Here is an 8,037-nt window from a genome sequence, read left to right on the forward strand (position 1 = left end):
CAAGAAGATAACTCGACATTAGAATGGAAATTTTGATTCAGTATTTTATTAGGGGAAGAAATACCTTCTTTTGGGCCATGATTTCCTTAAGTGCATAAAAGTCATCGATCTAAATGTGGTCTGTGCTCTGATCTTCAATACATTTGTTTTTGTTCTTTGGTTGTGAAATATTGCTTTCGATATATTGGTAATTGTTTTTGAGATTTCGAACCAGTTTTAATTTTAACTTGTTTTCCTTCTCCCATAATGCCCCTGATCTCAGAGAATTGTCGCTGCGGAGGCGGGGGGGGGGGGGTTCTGTATACATTTTGCTCTTCTTTTTCTGCAAGTTATAGGAGTTCATCTTTGGTGTTTATGGAGGTTTCTAATGATGCAAGCGCATTTCAGTGTACCTGTTTCAGTCGAATGCCAATCAGCATTGACGTTGCAGCTCGCGATATAATATTTAATTTTAGCATTTTGTTGTGGTATTATGAAACTCTGAGATAAAACAAGAGAGTTATGCTGAAAAGCAAATTAATTAGAGCTGTGATGTCATAGTATACGGTCTCGTTAAAAAGGTATCAGCAGTTCTGAAAAGCTACTATGATACATTTGTTTGAGTCAGAATACCTGTGAGAATTTGCCTCTTAGTTTTATTAATTATATTATGTCAAAGGGTTGAAATAAGATTCACAATAAATGAAGAATTGCATTTCCTCCATTCCTTTAAATGATTGACTGTACAATTTGTCATTAGATTCAGGGAAAAGCTTTAGACAAACAGTTGACTCCAAAACGTTTAAACCTGAATTGACAAATTTAGGATTCCATTTTCTCGCGCCAGCAAACTTCAAGATATTTCAAGAAGTATTTTACTTCGAATAATCCCGTTTTCTCAAACAAATATTTCTTTGTCTGAACTGGCATTTTAGTTCAAAGAATGGGTATTTGAATTTTTTAGTATTGGAGAATAAACATTGGAAGATTACGTTTCTTTGAATAAAGTCAGTATTCTTTCAATAACCGTTATTAAAGGAACGAAAACAATAAACAATGAGTAATTCGATGTCATATTTTTGCATTTCTTAATGGAAGAAACATAATACTTAACTTTCGCTGAAAGAAACATGTGTTATGTGATATAGCCATTCCCAATTTTTGTCCTGCATGCCATTTTTCAAGCAGATAATCATTGAGGTCAGAACGTCCACTGTGATAAATTTAACTGCTTTGTATTTTTCATCATGAAGCTTAAGCGACAGAAATAGAAATGCGTTAGATATTACAACAATTAATTTATTTAAGACTCACAAGGAATTGTATTCTAAAACATTAAAATATATTGCAGGAAAATAATAAAACAAGTTGTCTGGAATGCCCAGAAGGAAAAAAAAATAGTAGTGTTTAAGGCGCCAATAATCCTGTGAGATAAAATGAAAGCGAACTACCCGTTTTAATTTATGGAAATAATGGTTGAAATAGATTTCTGTGATTACGCAATTTCCCTTCTTAAGCAATATTCACTTAGCAATGAACGATATGTATGGATGTTTTTCTAATTTTAAGAACGATGTTGGTATACTGGCCAAGTATAAACAATGTCTTTTTGGAGATATCGTGATAATAATTTCAAGTATGCATTGATATTGATAACTTTAGGACTCTAATTCTACCTATATTATGTGAACAGATTTTAGGATTTCACCGCATAGGTCCCACAACCTGGAGCCCGAATAGAAACGACTTTGAAATGAGGTTTTCTTAACAATAATCAAATCTAACTGAGGCTTGTTTAAAAGGGGCTGTTTTCATAATGCTGATGAATCTATTCTAACGAGAATAAATTGCCAGGCGCATACCATTCCCTTCATGCTTTGCTGGATAGTATATTGCAATGTGGACTCAGGAAGCCTGAATTAATATTTGAAGTGAGTGTGCTATTTATTGGACAAAATGCAGGATGCAACTTTCTTTGTGGGAAGAATTTCAGACAGAAGACAAGCATGCAGACAGGGCGAAATTGCCTTTAGTGTTAGGTAAGTGGCAAATTTAGGGGTATGGGTGGGTTGCGCTTCGGCGGGTCAGTGTGGGCTTGTTGGGCCGAAGGGCCTGTTTACACACTGTAATGTAATGACGTGCAAAATAACCTGGAAATGAAGTTTTCTTTCAAGGAAAGACCTTTTGATTTAAATATTAAACGCAAACAGTTGAATGCCATCAAATTGCATTGTAAGAAAAAAACATAAGTCTCAGGCATATAACGTTTAAATCAAAATCCGATGCAATTGACAGTATCCTTCAGAATTCCTCAGGGGTAATGCATGCAATTTCCTCAAAAGTGAATTGTTTGCCTACACGTAGATTTTCTTTCATTCATAATTATCCAATATTCCATATGGTAACAGTGGACTCGAATGATAAAACCGTGCCAAGTCCCAGCAGTGATGTTGGTTTGACAAAATCAGAACGTGCTGGAGAAGCTCAGCAATCTGGTCGCATCTGCAGAGATAGAAGTAGATTTAACGTTTCGAGTCCAGCAAGCCTTAATCACATATTCTGGTGAAAGTTCACGAGTCTCGAAAACCTAATTCTGTTTTACAATCTGCAGATTTTGCCAGATTATTTGAATGTCTCTAGAACCTCCTGGTTTTGATTCAAGGTTTCAGCATCCAAGTTTATATTTTTAAAATATCCTGCTGTTGAGGTGACAGGTTTAATTAGTGGCCAATTAACTTCTTCCCAAACAACATTTGCCATTTTGATATTAATTAAAAACCCACATCTTGTCCCCATTTACTCTTTTTCAATTATTTTTTTTAAATCTCCTAATTCACCAATCAAATAAACGATTGCATTCTTGAGCAAGTGATTTTTATCGAATTATTTCATCAATCCCAGTTTCTGAAGCCATTATGTCTGTGCTTGTTGATTTTAAATTGCAATTTTGTGTTGAAAATGCAAATGGCCACGGTCAGTTCAGCATCGCTCATTTTCAATGACGCTGTCACTAAAAAGTGAACTCTCTATGTTCTGGAAGCATATTTGAAGAATAAAAACACAATTTACTTTGGCTCGAGAAGAAATCCGGTGTGTTAATTAAAATATTTCTAAACATGAAAATCAAGAATTTGGTCGAATTCAAAATCACGTATTTTGCCACAAAGCAATGCGTAATGAATTGAGTGAAGCCCAAATTATCAGGTGACGTCCTGATATACTTCATATATTCTGTTAATAAAGACATGTCATAATCTTCTGGAAACTTCAAACTCCATTTTGAAATTTCGAGAAGAAATCATAAATAATTCAAGATTCAAACATTCATATACAGCTTCCCCATGGCTTAAGCGCTAGTCACACTTCGTTTCATTTTTTCTGTTAAATTCCACGACATAATCATTTGATTGACATTCTTCTTTTTACAAAAGGAAGCACTTTGTAAAACTTTACAATGCGATATGGTTTTAATGGCCCGAACGGATGATAACTTTAGACTATTCCCTGTTCAGTAATGATTTCTCTGGAATGTAAGGAATACCCTCATTTAAACGTTTTGACAACTTCATATGAAAATACTCCAGAGTTTATATTGGTATACTTCAATAACACTGCCAGAGCGAAATTTTTGATCTCTTACTCAGCCATGTCTCAGAGAGTTCAACTGTTTTCCCCAAGCGTTCCAGATCCTGAGTGACTATGCATTTCACTTTGTCACAGCACATTGGGATCGAACAGTGAGGGAGCCACTTTCAATTATGTTCTAAGGTTGCTTATCTTTCGTTGCGAGGTAGCTGCTCTCTGTTTACACAATCCTGCTTGGTAGGCTTTGAATTTTCGTAAGTCAGAGAAATGTGCTTATTTTACATTCCTATTGATTTGCCCGGCTGCTGTTTTACCAATACTCACCAAATGTTATTTTCGGTATCCAAGTATACAGCACACAAACAGTTTTTACTACTGCATGAGGAGATAGGTAGAAATAAGAGGGGATAAAACAACTGAATTATGCATGATGTAAATTAGGAAATGCTGTTCCGATTAAGAAACCACTTTGTGGGCTGAATCCTCCAAAGTTGGTACACAGTCAAAAGGAGATTGAAAGCTCGAAGACGACATAATCAAAGTGAGTTGCAGTGGCTGGAGCTGACTCACAGAAATGGGAGATAAATCACATGCTACCACACGGTTCTACCACGAAGTTATTGACGTTACAAAGTCTGATTGATGTCCGATTTCACGTTTGGATGACTATGCTGAACAGGCGGGACAAGCAAATTATATTTGTAAATTGGTCTTGCTCAGAAGATACTGGCAGATATATTTATCTGGAAGAGTGAAGACAGTTTCAACTTTTGTAACGCCAAATCGACTGCATCAATTCAAATTCATGTCATTTGATATGAAAAACGCACCAGCCATATTTCAAAGATTAACGAATAATGTAATTTCCAGATTAACCATTTGTGCATTTTACATTGATGACCTGGTAATATTTATTGACACAGGAAAGGAACATTTGCAACATTTTACCGAATTATTCATCCGACTTTGGGAGGCAGGCTAATGAAAATTCGGGAAGTGCTGTGCCAAAAGGTACATCATGTGAGGCAGCATCCGAGGAAAAGGACAGTCGACTTTTCAAACATAAGCCCTTGGTCAGGATCCCTGGTGAAGGGTTTATGCCAGAAACGTCTACTCTCCTGCTCCTGGGATGGTGCCTGAGCTGCCATGTTTTTCTAGCACCACGTTTTTCGACTCTGACTCACCAGCATCTGTATTCTTAACTTTATACTAAGCTTTATGATAAACCTGGCGAAGATTAATTTTGATAAAGCTCAAGTTACCTTCCTGGATCATATTATTGGACATGGACAAATGACCCCATGGAATGCAAAAAAAAAGGTATTTGGAGAGTTTTCCATGCCATCGACGTAAAGAGCAGAACCACTGCTCCTCGAACCGAGTGGAGTTCATTGGAAATCCATCACAAATTTAGCAGTATGGATGTTCAGCAAAGGCGAGAATTTTCAGCTAACAGCGGATTGTCAGTACACATATGACAACTTGAAAGTTAGTTAACCACTGTCCCTGTGTTAGCCACACATAATAACACAAAACTATTCAAGGTGGCTATCGATGCGAGTGATGAGGTATCAGTGCTATGTTCTTAAAGGAAGATGACAAGACGATAGAAAAACCTATTGGAATTTCTCCACAAAAATAAACATTCATCAACAGAAATTGGACTCCACCGGAGGGTCCCTGCCCCGCGCTTGACATGTATGCTCAATCCACCAGGAAATATATAAATGCCAGATTCATCAGCCGCACTCACAATGTAGACCAAAATATCATCTGATCACAACATTACGCCATACATGCTCTCAAAAACAATCACAACATTGTCATCAAACCAAAAGAAAAAGGAGGAACCGTCGACATTCAGAATAGAACAGATGACTGCAAGGACGTGTACTGATACCTGGAACACCAGGAACACTACAGGCAACTACTGGCCCATCCATCGAAACAATACACCCGTGAACTAAACGCATTGATCATGACTTTTGATCTCGTCCTTCAGAGTTCCCTACGCACCATCATCGCACGTACATCTCGTTCGCAAAACCAACACACTAGGACATCCCATCGTACCAGGCAATGGGACCCTGCGTGAGATCCTCTCTGGCTACGTCGAAGGCACCCCCAGGGCACCCCCAGCTTCTGTCGTGACTCTACAGATTTCTTACAGAAAGTCAGTGCCCATGGACCAGTCAAACCAGGAACATTCCTCGTCACAATGGACGTTTCAGCACTCTACACCAGCATCCCCCACAATGATTGCATTGCATTAACTGCCTCAGTACGCAACATCAACAACTGCCAATCTCCAAGCACTGTCCTACAGCTCATCTGCTTTTATTCTCGATCACAACATTTTCACCTTTGACAACCAGTTATTCATCCAGACGCAGAGAACAGCCTTGGGGAACAAATGTCCACCCCAATATGCCAACATCTTCACACACAGTTTTGAAGAAGATTTCTCCTCTACGCAGGGCCTCCAACCATACACCAGGTACATTAATGATATTTTCTTCCTCTGGACATATGGAGAGACATCATTAAAAAAGTACACAGTGATATCAACAAGTTTCATCCCAACATCAAACTCACCATGGACTACTCTCTACTACCTGTCACATTCTTGGACACATGCATCTCCACTAAGATGAGCATCTTAGCACCTCACTCTATTACAAACCCACGGATAATCTCACGATGCTACACTTCTACCGTGTCCACCCTTAACACATTAAAACAGCTATCCCCTATGGACAAGCCCTAAGCATACACAGGATCAGAGGAATGTGATGGGCACCTGAAATTACACAAGGATGCCCTCATAAGAACAGGGTAGGATGCTCAACCATCGACCATCGACTACCGAATTGCCACAGCGAGAAAATGTAACGACCTCCTCAGGAGATAGGCACGAGCTGCAAACGACAGTGTACCCTTCATTTGTCCAGTACTTTCCAGAAGCTGAAAAACTATGCCACGTTCTTCTCAGCCTGCAACACATTATCAATGAAGATGAGCACTTCGTCAAGACCTTTTCCACATTTCCCGCTCTCACCTTTTAACAACCACCAAACCTCATACAGTTCATTGTTCGTAACAAACTGCCCACCTTTCAGGACAATACTATACAATCTTGCCACGGTAGAGGCTGCAATACGTTTCAGAGTGTCGACACGGATACTACCATTATGCGTCGGGACACTTCCCACTGTGTACGTGCCAGGTACCTTGTGACTCAGCCAACGTTGTCCATCTCATACACTGCATGAAAGGATGCCCTGAGCCATGATACATTGCCGATACCACGCAGAGGCTACAGCAATGGATGAAGGGACACCGCGCAACAATCAGCAAACAGGAGTATTCCCTCGTAGTTGGAGATCACTTCAGCATTCCGAGATATTCGACCTCGTACCTGCAGGTGACTGTCTTCCAAGGCAGACTTCGTGACAGGCAACAACGGAAAGTGGCAGAGTGGAGGCTAATAGTCAAGTTTGGGACCCATGGGGATGGCCTCAACTGAGACCTTGGGTTCATGTCTCATGCGGGTGACCCTACTGCACTACACACCCATAACCGAGACACAGACACCGAGACACAGACACACACACATAGAGACTCCTACATGCACACACTCCTACACACGCATTCCTACGGTCACACACACTCCTACAGAGATGCACACACTCCTGCAACGCATGCACACACGCAGACCTTCTCTCATACACAAGCTCTCTCTCATATGCTCACACAGACACTCCCACACACGGACCCTCACAGACTTGTGCCCCTTTACACTCTCACACACAAACACACTCTGTCACAAAAGCTCACAACCCACCCCACAAACACACCCACATGCAGAAACAGAAATATAAGTTTGTGGAGTGAAGTTGCACTTGCGAATTAAATTTTATTTTGCTCAAAAGCTGCATGAATCCACGAAAAGTTCTGTCAGGCGGCTCTTTAGATTAGAATCGGTCTGAACATTGTGGCACAGACAGTCTCACACAGAGCATCTCAACCATCAATGCATTATCTAGGCCGACATGACAGCAATAGTTAAAGTTCACTTCAGAATGTAACTTAAAAAAAAACTGTTCTTTAAATATGAAAGAACGGAAACAAACATGCTCATTCTAAAAGATGAGACTTAACAAACAATCCAGGCCTTTTCAGTTTGCTGTTTCAGCTGTATCAAACTGCAAACCGTTGGCACAAATTCTGTGTCTTATGATGTTATTCTCCACACCAAGCTGATGAAGGAACAATGCTCCGGAAGCTAGTGCTTCCAAATAAACCAGTTGGACTAGAACCTGGTGCTGTGTGATTTTTAACTATCAACAGAAATATTCAGCAAATCTAATGGAGACTTTCAGCTTGCTGTTGGAGTTGCAACATTTTAACACTTATGTCGACGGTAATACATTTGAAGCAATCATATTTACTGTTCCTATCCCATTGAAGAAT

This window comes from Chiloscyllium punctatum, chromosome 36 (genome assembly GCF_047496795.1).
Source record: "Chiloscyllium punctatum isolate Juve2018m chromosome 36, sChiPun1.3, whole genome shotgun sequence".
In the NCBI taxonomy this organism is placed as follows: domain Eukaryota; kingdom Metazoa; phylum Chordata; class Chondrichthyes; order Orectolobiformes; family Hemiscylliidae; genus Chiloscyllium; species Chiloscyllium punctatum.